Source organism: Euleptes europaea, chromosome 1 (assembly GCF_029931775.1).
Source record: "Euleptes europaea isolate rEulEur1 chromosome 1, rEulEur1.hap1, whole genome shotgun sequence".
Lineage (NCBI taxonomy): Eukaryota > Metazoa > Chordata > Lepidosauria > Squamata > Sphaerodactylidae > Euleptes > Euleptes europaea.
In genome coordinates this window covers 53898246-53910832 of record NC_079312.1, presented here as the reverse complement: position 1 = coordinate 53910832, position 12587 = coordinate 53898246, and the positions used below count along the sequence as shown (strand labels likewise).

The 12587-nt window shown below is 43.5% G+C and overlaps 1 protein-coding gene across 2 annotated transcripts in view; it reads right to left on the bottom strand.

Moving 5' to 3' along the window:
- The window catches only part of GRIP2 (glutamate receptor interacting protein 2), a 492450-nt gene that overhangs the window by 164879 nt on the left and 314984 nt on the right, over positions 1–12587 (bottom strand). The gene's annotated exons all lie outside the window — the stretch shown is intronic.

The following is a 12587-nucleotide window of genomic DNA, read 5'->3' as shown; positions in this document are numbered from 1 at the left end:
AATACTTCCAGAGAGGTAGTAACTCTGGAGTCTGGTAGCACCTTAAAGGCTTACCAAATTTGATGTGAAAGGCCTCTCCCTGAGACCCTGGAGAGCCGCTGTCTGTCTAAGTAGATAATACTGACTTTGATGGACCAAGGGGCTGGTTCAGTATAAGGCAGCTTCATGTGTTCAAACTAACAGGTCAAAGACTGAAGGTTCTGCCTAGTAGCAACCCACAGTAAAGGAATAGCTGCCTACTTCAAACAACCTCTGTGTGGTACAACTGGAACCTGCCGAGTATCACAGATATGTCTCTGTCTATATGGATTCATGGAAATAAGAACTGGGAATAGTCTATTAGGTTCTGCTTAGGGCTGTTTTAGGAAGGTGGTGTAGTGGTTAAGAGTGGTGGACTCTAATCTGGAGAACCGGGTTTAATTCCCCACTCCTCCACATGAAGCCTGCTGGGTGACCTTGGGCCAGTCATAGCTCTCTCTGAACTCTCTCAGCCCACATGGAGGCAAATGGCAAACTACTTCCAAACATCTCTTGCCTTGAAAACCCTACAGGGTCGCCATAAGTCAGCTGTGACTTGACGGCTCTTTCCACCACCACCATTAAAGAAACAACAAAAAACCAGAGTGTACATTTGCACTACTTAGAAATTACTTCACTCGAGTAGGAAATTAGAGCTTTCATTAATGTTCCTGGGTTAAATCTACTGGCTCTCATTTCATCACACCCCTCTACTTCCTTTTTAGGCCTCTGTATTAGGAGTTGCATTAGCCCCTTCTATTAAGACAGACTCTAGTAAGTCAGATTGAGTAACTCCGGCTCGAAGTAGTGTCTTCTCTTCCTCAGGAAAAGTATAAGGGAGTACTACCAGCAACTTCTTAGACTCTTCCTCCACTTCCCCACTTACTTCCCCCAAAAGGCAAATGCTTAATTTGAGCTTAAACAGACCAGGTCCCTCCAATGCATTTCCTTCCGCTTCAAAGAGACAAGCTGAAAGCTTCAGTGGGGAGAGAAAAAATTTGACAGCTCATGGGGCTTTCCCCTCTTTGCCCCCCATTAAATGCTTCAGCTTCACAAAGGATTCCCTCTGCAGGAGAGTCGAGAACTATAAAGCAGGTTATACTTTAGAGAGCAAAAGCAAGGAGGGTTAGCAAGGAGAGGGAGCGTGGGGGGAAAATAGAGGAGACAGCTGATTAACAGACTTGCATTTATGACAGTTTAATAATAGAGCTGTCACAATAGGAGAGATTTACTAATTGCACAGTCGTTTCCTTTCAGGTTCCCATCACATTACCATTTAAATCCCTAGGCAACGATTTCTGAACACCTCTCTAAAGAGGGGGAGGGAGGAGAAAGCACCTACATTCTTTATTCAGCTAAATATGATTTTCATTCCAGATTGCATGTAAGTGGAAGTCCTCCTTCACTGTCCGTTAAAAAAAAGAGAGAGCGAGGGGGTGGCATAGGGAGAATAACACCAGATAATGATGTAGATTCTAAATCTAGCTATGATAAATAAGGTGGGTGTGTGTGACAGTAGGCTTGCATGTTCAACATCTCTTGCACATGTATAAGAACATGTACGGGCTGTCGGATCCACAGTCCTGGGCTAAGGGAAACAGAGGGTGCAAAGTGACATGCACAGGAGATGTATCAACTGGGGTATCTGGTTAGTCACTGTGGCAGAGTTGCCATATTGGCTGGGCTTTACTGAGAATTTGGACATCCAGTCATCTACCTAGATGGATAGGTGCCAGGAATTCCCAGCTTTCGTTAAAAAAGCAAAAGTCTTTAGCTTTTATGGATCTAGTGAGAGACAGCAAATATGAGTGTGCGCACACCATCAAGTCAAAGCTGACTTACAGCAACCCATAGGGTTTTCAAGGCAAGAGATGTTCAGAGGTGGTTTTGCCATTGCCTGCCTCTGCATGGGCTGAGAGAGTTCTGAGAGAACTTTGACTGGCCCAAGGTCACCCAGCGGGCTGTATGTGGAGGAGTGGGGAATCGAACCCAGTTCTCCTGATTAGAGTCTGCTGCTCTTAACCACTTCACCACACTGGCTTCTCAAAAATAATGAAAATAGTTTGCTACTTATGCAGTGGGAAAAGGTCTCTTCTACCTTCCTTTTGTTCTACCAGTGAGGGGAATCACAGCCATTACTGACAAGTATGGGAAGTAGGGTTGCCAGGTCCCTCTTCACCATGGGTGGGAGGTTTTTGGGGCGGAGCATGAGGAGGATGGGTTTTGGGGAGGGGAAGGACTTCAATGCCATAGAGTCCAATTGCCAAAGCGGCCACTTTCTCCAGGTGAGCTGATCTATATCGGCTGGAGATCAGTTGTAGCAGGTCTCCAGCTAGTACCTGGAGGCTGGCAACCCTAATGGGAAGCCCAGGGGAATACCACCTTCCCTATTGCTACCAGCTGCTTCTTTTAAGCTTGCCTTAGCTGAGCCCCTGCAGCAGCAACTGGTTGTTCAGTTTGTGTTCTTTTCTGTTTCTAAGGCTTTAACTGGCTTCTAAGATTATGTAATTTTAAGCCAAAGTATTTCATACCTTCTTGTAAATTTCCAAATTATTTCAAAACACAACAGTAATGTACTTTACTGCATTTATACCCCACCTTTCTCCTCAGTGGGGACCCAAGGCGGCTTACAGAATCCTCCTCTCCTCCATTGTCTCCTCACAGCAACACTGTGTGTGACTAGCCCAAGGTCATCCAGTGAGCTGCCATGGCCGAGTAGGAATTCGAACCTGGGACTCACTAACCCCTACACTATGCTGGTGCAGCGTTTATCAATCCCTTCCCCAGCTTTATCTGTAAGGTTGAGAAATGCAGAAAAAAAACAAGCAATCTTTATATTGGTTCTTGTAGGTTATCCGGGCTGTGTAACCGTGGTCTTGGTATTTTCTTTCCTGACGTTTCGCCAGCAGCTGGCGTCAGGAAAGAAAATACCCAGACCACGGTCACACAGCCCGGATAACCTACAAGAACCAATGAACTCTGACCATGAAAGCCTTCGACAATCTTTATATTTCCAAAACTGGAATGCAATTTTAAATGTTGCACTAGCAAGTGAAAGGAGCCAAATAGGGTAGAATTACCTTGGGGATGGATGTAATTTCTGCAGTCCTTCAGGTACCTTTGGAAGCTATGGAGGTTTGAGACAACGTGACTGTAAGTAACTATAAATAAAATGGACTGGTTCATAAATATTTTCTTTGCGTACAGCCCATATTCAAATGGGGGGAGCATTCAGTAACTCTCTAAAACCTCACCAAAAGGTTAAGGTCTGGACAGCACGACTCAGCCCTTTAATTGTATATTGGCAGGAAAAGAGGAAGACCCAACAAGAGATGGATTGACTCTATAAAGGAAGCCACGGCCCTCAATTTGCAAGACCAGAACAAGGCTGTTAAAGATAGGATGTTTTGGAGGACATTGATTCATAGGGCCACCATGAGTCAGAAGCGACTTGAGGGCACTTAACACACACACACAATTATCTACCACAATGCACTCCACAGAAATATCGTTCCTGTTACTTGCTGATGTTCCTTGTAAGGATTTTAAACATGTGCTTTGATTGGCCATGTTAATAAAAAATCACATGTCTTTTCTGCAGAATTGCGGGGGGCGGGGGGGAGAATAGCAGCAGATCCCCTGCCAACAGCAAGCTATAACACCTCTTCTTGGGGTTCAGTTAAGTAGTTATGGTTATGGACTGATACATTAATTTTAAGTTTTATAAACAGCTTAATGGTTTGAACAAAAAACCCTCAATGTTATTGCATGCTGTTGGGAGATTCTCAGGATGCCTACAGCTGCAATAGTATGCACACTTGTTTGGAAGTAAGCCCCCATCTAAATGAAGATAATTTACTTCTGAGTAAATAAGGACTGAAGTCTAAGGCTGCAGTTCTAGTCATACATGATTGGCATTATGTTTTATGGAAACAAATGAAGTCCCACTGAAATCAGTAGGTATGCACAGAGCAGTGGCCCAAAAGACTAGAAGAATTCCCCATTTCTACTAGCAAAGGGTAAACTCTACAAGCTAATGGGTGTGTGCATTTAATATTTAATTGCCAAGGGTTCAAAACACAGCACAAAACAAATGAGAACCTCTTGTGTGGGAACCTTTACCTGCATGTAGGGATGCCAGCCTCCAGGTGGGACCTGGTGACCCACAGGAATTACTACCCAGACTATAGAGATCAGTTCCCCTGGAGACAATGGATGCTTTGGAGGGTGGACTCTATGGCATTGTACCTCACTGAGGTCCCTGTCCTCCCCAGGCTCCATTCCCAAGAGTTTCCCAACCTGGATCTGGCAACCCTATCCCCTAGCTGGTGGCTAGGGGGGACCTGGCAACCCTACTAGCACATTAAACAGATGCAGAGGTACATGATGCTACAGCAACAAATTTAGAGACGATACAGCAAAGGGCTTTGCTCCATCATTCTCCCTCCTAGACAAGCTTTGCTGTTTGCATCAGAGAGCTTGAGCCAATCCTGGCACGAGCAAAGGGTCAGGTAAAGAGATGTTTTCTATAACCCTTCCCCAACTATTTTGTTGTTATTAACAGGAGGGGGGGGGAAGCAACTGGTTTGCTACAATTAATATGCCTGATCTACATAATTAGCAAACAATTAGCATAATATGCAAATTAGGTTACCCATTTTGGGGAGAATATGGTAATTCTGCCTCGGATAGGCCAAGGCTAGCCTAATCTTGTTAGATCTCAGAAGCTAAGCAGGGTTGACCATAGAAAGTATTTGGATGGGAGACCTCCAAGCAATACCGGGGTGGTGACACAGAGGCAAGCAGTGGGAAACCACCTCTGAAAGTCTCTTGCCTTGCCCACCAGGGGTTGCCATAAGTCTGATGTGACTTGACAGCAAAAAAAGGGGGGGAAGGGTAACCCTACACTGTGGTAAACAGGATGCTGTACTAGAAGGAGTATTGGTCCGAAACAGCAGGCCTCATATATTTTGTACCAAAATCTTAGAACTCTGCAGAATTTGATACAGTGAGAATAAGGGTATATCTGGAAGGCACGTAATACAACCACTTTGCTGAAGCTAAGCAGACAGAGGTCTGGCCAATGCCTGGATGGGAGACTCCCTGAAAATTCTCTATGAGATTTCAATAAATCCCTGAGTATCATGACTGCTAAACCAGGATATAAGGGCAGCAATCAAAAAGCCAAACAATGAACTCCACGAAGTTCCACGGTACCTACAACCACGATATCCACCTTCCAGCCTATCAGCTGTATAGTCTATCCATGGATCGAAAGGATCCCCAGTCTCTTCCCTGTCTTCCCAGTTACTGAGCAGGAGGGGTCCTTTCTCTCTCTCCCCTCAAACATACATTAATTGGTTCTGGCAAATTTAACAGCCCTATTCCATCTGTGAAAGGAAGTTTTGCACTTAAAAAGAATGCAGCACAACTTAGAAGATAGTGTTGTTCAAAAGCTGTCTGTTCAAATGAGGCGATTTAGATAAGTACTACAATGTGGATAGGTAGGAATATGGAACATTTTAATTAACAGCTGCCCATTGTTTCCATGTGCGCTTTTATCCTCAACAGCAAAAATGGGGACATTTAGCCATCACCAGACTTCTTGTGGAAATGGATTAACACTTCAAATTTAAATAGGTATGATTTCCGAAACACTATTATACCCTGCTTTCCTCCTCTCCCAATTCCCGCATGTTAATAGATTAGCATCCAGGTGATCAAAACCGGAATTATTACTCCAAGGCAAGAAGGTTAATGGCAAGATAAATCCACTGTCACCTCATTAAAGAAGGAATCTGAAATGTTCATCTGTTTATTATGCCTGATTAGTACAGATGCACTAGAGACCAATTTGACAGACTGACAGCTAGATTGGTTTTTGCACAGTTATCGGCAAGGATTACCTACAGTGAGCAACCAAATGTACACCTACGCAATGGAAATGGAACCATGACAGTTGTCACAGAAAGGTTATTCAGCTGATTTGTGGGCAAGTCTAAGAAGCCAATAGAATCATGTAAATGAAATTTTAGGAGACAGTGCTTTGTTTCGAAAATCAGTTTGGTCTAGGTATTCGCACATATTTTTTCTGAGCCATGAAGAAAGTCTTCAGCTTCTCCAAGTGCTGTCAAGATAAGCAGTTCGGCTGCTTATTGCCATCTTGGTTTTAATGACGAGCAGACACAAGGAAAGGGGACCAGATAAGGCAATCCAAAGGACCCACAGGGTCAAGCTCCAAGGATGATACACACAAAATCCAAGTTGGAGCAAGACACCACACTGTTGAAGGCACCTATCTGTCAACATGAAGACAAGTTGAGGGGGGTATAAACTTTGTGGCTAAGTCAACAAACTGACGGAAACTGGAACAGTTCAAATCTTAGAAAATTGCACCATATCATTACAGGCACCAGAAGGCCTATTGTATTTCAGGTTGTTAATCACCTTACAGCAAGAAATATCCTTTGAGACAATACCCACAGTGTTCCTCTTTCAGAACACAGGTGTCATTCATTTTCTCTTGATACACCAGACCACCCAAGAATTCATAATTGATCACATTGCCATTCCTGGTAAGTAAGCAACCCAACAGGGGGAGATCTTTTTCCATTTGGACTCACACACACAAGGCCGGTATTTACTTGCTGTAGGCTTATATTTTATTCACAGTATGTATATCCTGCCTTTCTGCTTCAGTAAGTTCTTGAAGTGGCCTTCTAAGAAGGACTGCAATGAAACATAGCATCAGTTAAACACACATAGTGACTCCAGCTGAAAAATGGCTAGTAACAATGCAAACAAAAACGGGAGCACCACAAAATGTAAAATGTTCAATTTCAAAAGCTCTCCAGAATAGACAATTTTTAGACAGTGTTTGAAATATAAAAGGAAGGGGGCCCAGCCAGTATGCAGGGTGCAAAGCATTCCCAAGAGCATTGAGACAGTAGGTGAAAAGGCTGGGTGTCTTACATGTCTACCAGCCTCACTAGCAACAAGATGTTCCCAAAGGGGTACCTCTGAGAGGCCGATCCTGGAAAGTAATGATGAGCGACCATGAGTCTGGTGGTGCCCTGGTGACCCACCATCCATCCTAAAAACCACAGGAAGTTGATGCAATATACACACAAGCCATTACAATTAACTGGAAAAGTCCTCAGCGCTAAAAATGACAGGTGTAAAAGAGTTGACTGAAACGGCACAAAACATCTGGAAAATTCAGGCAGGAAGAATTCCAAAGAAACCAGAAGAACCAAAAATGTACAGGTTCATGCAAAGCCTGTTGATGACAGAAGGCAGAGATGATTTTTAAAAATTGTACATGTATCATAAGGAGCAAAACCTGTTAACTTGTAAACGGGACTCTCTCTGCCTCAGAAAGCACCATGAACCCCAATTCTAATTTATGTTCTGGAGGGAAGCGGAAAAGGCAGATCGAGAAGTGGAAAGGGCAGATCATGCGACTGATTGACTGAACTGTACTGTTTCATTTATTTTAGAAGGTTATACTCTGCTTTTTGGCTTAATAACCCACAAAACTTACAGTAAAATACAACAACATTGTTATCTTGTTTTTAATCACAAGATAAGACTGACTCATCAGATCACCTGCCATCCAGAGCATATTTCTCATTGTGCCATAGCTAAGTGGAGGGGGAGATCTGCAGAGAGGGGAGACAGAAACAAAGTCTCTCTTTAGTTAGTTATTTGTTGCCCTGAAGACAAATTCAATTTCCTACTTTCAATAAAGCAGATTTGGGGATGGGGCTCACTGAAGGTCTATTGCACGCTGGCCAGGTATATTTCATGTATATACTGCATCCTTTTTATACAGGAGGGGCACAGACAAACTGTGTTCCAAATACAAGTCAAGGCTAAGAGTTTCTTTCCTGTAAGCTTCATATTTTAGTGCTTCAGTTGTGGCAGGAGGCAGACAGCCAATTCATTCTATACTGGGAAGCCTGGCCATGGCACGGGGACCATACTGCAGCCATATGTATGAGGATGTCACAAAAGTTAAGCCTGTTGAAACTTGGCAACTGACCCAGACACGCTTCATCTCACCGCACACAAGTTTCATAGGCTTCTTTTTACCTTTAGATTCTCACTATTGCTATTGCATCTCTGCTACTGCAAAGCATTTTTCTCCTTAACCAGAGCAGGAGACACATGGGAAATAAACAGGAGGAAAAACAAGAGGCAGCAGATAGAAAAGTCGACTGTACCAACAGGGTATTTCTCAAAGCGGCTGAATTGGTATATCCATATTTAACTGAGGTTTGTAGTTGGATATTTATATTCAATACACAGCCAACACGCAAGCCCAGATATTTTTAGACCTCTACTATATGTCATAGACACTCACCCAGCAATGCAAAATGTTTGCACTTAGTTTTCCTTTAAAAATATAGACTTTGCTGTCCTGTTCTGCCACTCACACAGGCAAGGAAAGATGCTGCTACAATACCTCTTCTGACAGAAATAGCCCCCCGCTGCAACCATCAATAAAGGTCACTCTCAATCATCCCACAGCACTATCAGAGGAGAGATTTGTACGTACAAAAATCTTAACACGTCTCAGAAAATTTTCTAAACTTCGCTTTGTCCAGGGGCAACTCCAGCACCATATACTGTTGCCAACTCCAGGTTTGGATATCCCTGGAGATTTTGGGATGGGGCCTGGGGAGGGTGGAATTTGGGAAGAGGAAGAAGCTCAGTAGGGATGTGGTGCCACGGAGTCCACCCTCGGAAGCTGCCATTTTCTCCAGAGGAACAGATCTCTGTAGTGTGCAGAACTCTTGTAATTCCTGGAGATCTCCTGGCCCCATAGGGTTGCCAGTCTCCAGGAAGGGCCTAGAGATCTGGAATTTCTAATAATCTTCAGATGACGGAGATGAGTTCCCCTGGAGCAAACGGTTGGTTTGGAGGGAGGACTCTATGGCATTACGATCCATCCCCTCCCCAAACCCTGCTCTTTCCAAGTTCCACTTCCAAATCTCCAGGAATTTCCAAGAGAGAAGCTTGGCAACCCTAACACCCCATCTGGGGTTGGCAACTCTAAGTACAAAAGTTCACCAAGTGGGGCAAAACTGCTATCTCGGAAACCCCATTTCTGAACCTGATTCAAGTTCTGCTGTGATCATTTTTACTGAGTCTCCAGTTAGCAACTTAGAGGGAGCCAACTGGAGAAGCTGTTGACAACTCTGCCCTCTTGTGACTAGAATTGTTTAAAAAGAGTGTATTACACTGAAGTCCATGAACACCTAAATACCAGTGAGGCTTCCTACCTCCCAGAGAACAGGATTTCAGGAGACCAGGGCCAGCCACCATTGGAAAAAACACTTGAAACCGTCAGTTGTGTATGTGAATTTTAATTAGAAATACTTGTAAAAACATTTTTCTCTTCAGAAGATACATGAATTACAAGCAATTACAGAATTTCACTGCGGTGGAAGACCTTCCACTATCTGCCTGCTGTCCCTGTTCCCACCCAGCAGGGAGGAAAGGGGCCGAAAAAGCGTTGTCATGCCATCACTTCCCACACCTAGAAGTGATATCACCGCAATGGTGTGATGCTCCAAGATTCACTCAAAAAATCTACAGTAAAACCAAACACTTTTTTTGGGATGGGGGGGTGTATCCTCGAACACCATGCCAACACAGTGGCACCACTTCCAGGTTTGTGCCAGAGGTGACATTGCGCTATTGGCAAGATGTCATTCCCCCTGGCCCTGCCCCCTCCCTCTCCTACGGGTTGCCTGCCAATGGCAACCAATGGCTGGCAACCCTACTTTGCACAAGGTACCATCTCAAAATAGCATTCCTTCCTGTGTGACAGCCAAAACGTTGTCTACCACCTATGGGTAGGGTTGTCAGGTCCCTCTTCAGCACCAGTGGGAGGTTTTTGGGGCGGAGCCTGAGGAGGGCAGGGTTTGGGGAGGAGAAAGACTTCAGTGCCATAGACTCCAATTGCCAAAGCGGCCATTTTCTCCAGGTGAACGGATCTCTATTGGCTGGAGATCAGTTGTAATAGCAGGAGATCTCCAGCTAGTACCTGGAGGTTGGCAACCCTACCTATAGATTTATAATAATGTTTTAATACTTGCTGCCATGGGGTCCAGACTTGGGTGGACACAAAACATAGGAATGTTTTAAATAAAACACAATACTTAAAAAAAAATCAGCTAATCAGAGCTACCTTTAAAATTGAGATTAGTTTTTCTACTTGTTTGAGTCAGCTAGAACTTACATAGCCAGCTGTAACACATTTTGCTCATTTTTCTGTAACTGATGTTATTCTAAGTAGCAAGTGCTACAGATAGACCACCACCACCACAGTTTCTGTTTAGAGTTGTCAAATCCCCACTGGGGCCAGGAAATCTCCTGCTCTCATTGGCCATTACGCACTGGCACTTCAGCGGCTAGAAGGAGAAAAAAAGATCACTATTGCCAACAAAGTGACATCACTTCCAGGTTCTCCCCCTGAAGTGATGTCAACCATGTCACCGCCCCTCCAGACTCCCACTGGTTGCCAGCATGGCCTGGCAACCCTATTTCTGTTCAGGATACCCAATGAAGCAGAGACTGCTGATTGTCATTGTGAGTATCGTACTTCTTAAGTAACACAATCCCTCTACCAGTTTGAATTTCGGAACAGTTCGTACAACAAAAGTCTAAAACTGGAACTCACTTTTTAAGGGCCATGCATACATAAAACATTTTCAAAACAGTTTAAGAACAATGGTAACGGTTAGATGGAAATATTTTTACCTACAAGTTCAAGGGAGATGTCTGTACTTTGCAATCAAGATGTATTTCAAGCAGAGTGTTTGAATACCACCATTTTCAACATAATAGCTTGATTGTGTGAGATTAGTACAGGTAACTGGAATGTCTCATATTGGGTCACAGCTGAATATTGCCTGAAATCTGCAAGAAATGTACATATTGTTCTAAAGGATTTAGCATTCTGCACAGGGATTAATTCTCAGTGGTTTAGTTACCCATTACACTCAAGAATCCTACTCGATTACCCAAAGTTGGCCAGAAGTAACATGCCTGCAGTTTCTTTTCCCATGGCTTTAACACAACTGTAGCTGTTAGAAAAAGCCACACAGTCTTGAGAACACATCATATTTAACTGTGTTGTCTTCCGAAGAATGTGATATTTCTCATGGGAGAAATTCATTTCGAGGATTAGGAGAATTAAATCTAAACTAAAAAAAGAACCAGATGATTATATTGATACCATTTAAGTCAAAACAACAAAGATCTCTGAACAGCTCTTGCATTACCTGCCATTCTTTCCCTCCCCACAACAAAGAATTAAAGTAGATTTCACATTTCATTTATGCACATCCCTAAACATAGAAGTGTTAATCCCACACATACAAATAAAATCTGTTTTCCTCTACTCACTTTGCCTATGCAATAAATTCTATTTTCCTCCATATTTTCCTGCCACCGCAGTTCTCCGTGAACCCACTAGGGAGCAGTATATACCTTCAGCTGGGAGACTATTGGCCTACGGAAAATATTAAAATGGCTAATGCTATTATGCTGGAGATTAGATTTAAGCCCACACACAGTCACGCTGTAGTATCATTTAGCTTTGTTAAAGAAAGAGGAGCTACTGAGGAGAACAGACTGAAAAGAGAGAGCGCGCGCGCACGCCCAAGAGCCTTTGGGCACACATTACACACATGACGTGAGGCGAAAGAGTTTGACCGAAGCCGTCGTCTCCAACCAGCTCAAATAGGTCACTGGGTAAAATTTCAAGTTCAAGACAGAATTTTAAAAGAAAACCACACGAAAGGAACAGCGAAGCACCAAAAGGAGCGCACAGGGTTCACATTGTTCAACAAGGTAACATAAGAAAAGTAGTGTCGGGAATATTGCCATTCGAGTCAGTTTGTCTAGGATGTGGGCAGAAAGGAGGGAAAGGAGACAAGGATGAATGTAGCCAGTAAGTTCCAGTTTGTTTCAACTTCTTAATTTATTTATCCAAATAGCTACTGGCCATCAAGTTTAGGGGTGCGGAAACTAATTTGTTTTGCTACCAAACCCATTCTTTAGCAGGTACCAACCTAGTTGGTATTTGCATTTGTGTCACCCAACAGCAGACAGCATGTCATGCCAACGTTTCCATTGTTAAGAAGCCAGCCAGACATTCTCATTCCCAAACTAGAAATAAGGATAATTTGAATTAAATTGATTGCCCCTGTCCCTACACACCTTGTTTTCCCTCCATTACCCATGCCTTATAAAATGAAGACCATATCCTTGCTGGCAGAAAGAGTCCTCTTAAGACTCTATAGCCTGGCACAAAGACAGTAGGCAAAGCAAAGCAAATAAATTAGGAGTTAGGGCCGATAAAACTCTGTTAAGGAAAACTGAATGAATGTTATTCTTCAGCAGTGAAAAATGGTATCATTTGCTGGCAGGGAAGGGAGAATCACATACACTTCCCCAAGCTCCTTCAAGGAACGGTGGGATGCAAAAGTGCTAGATGGACAGCAGCTAGATCTACGGCTTAGTTTGTAATGTGGAGAAGCCAATCCCATACAGCA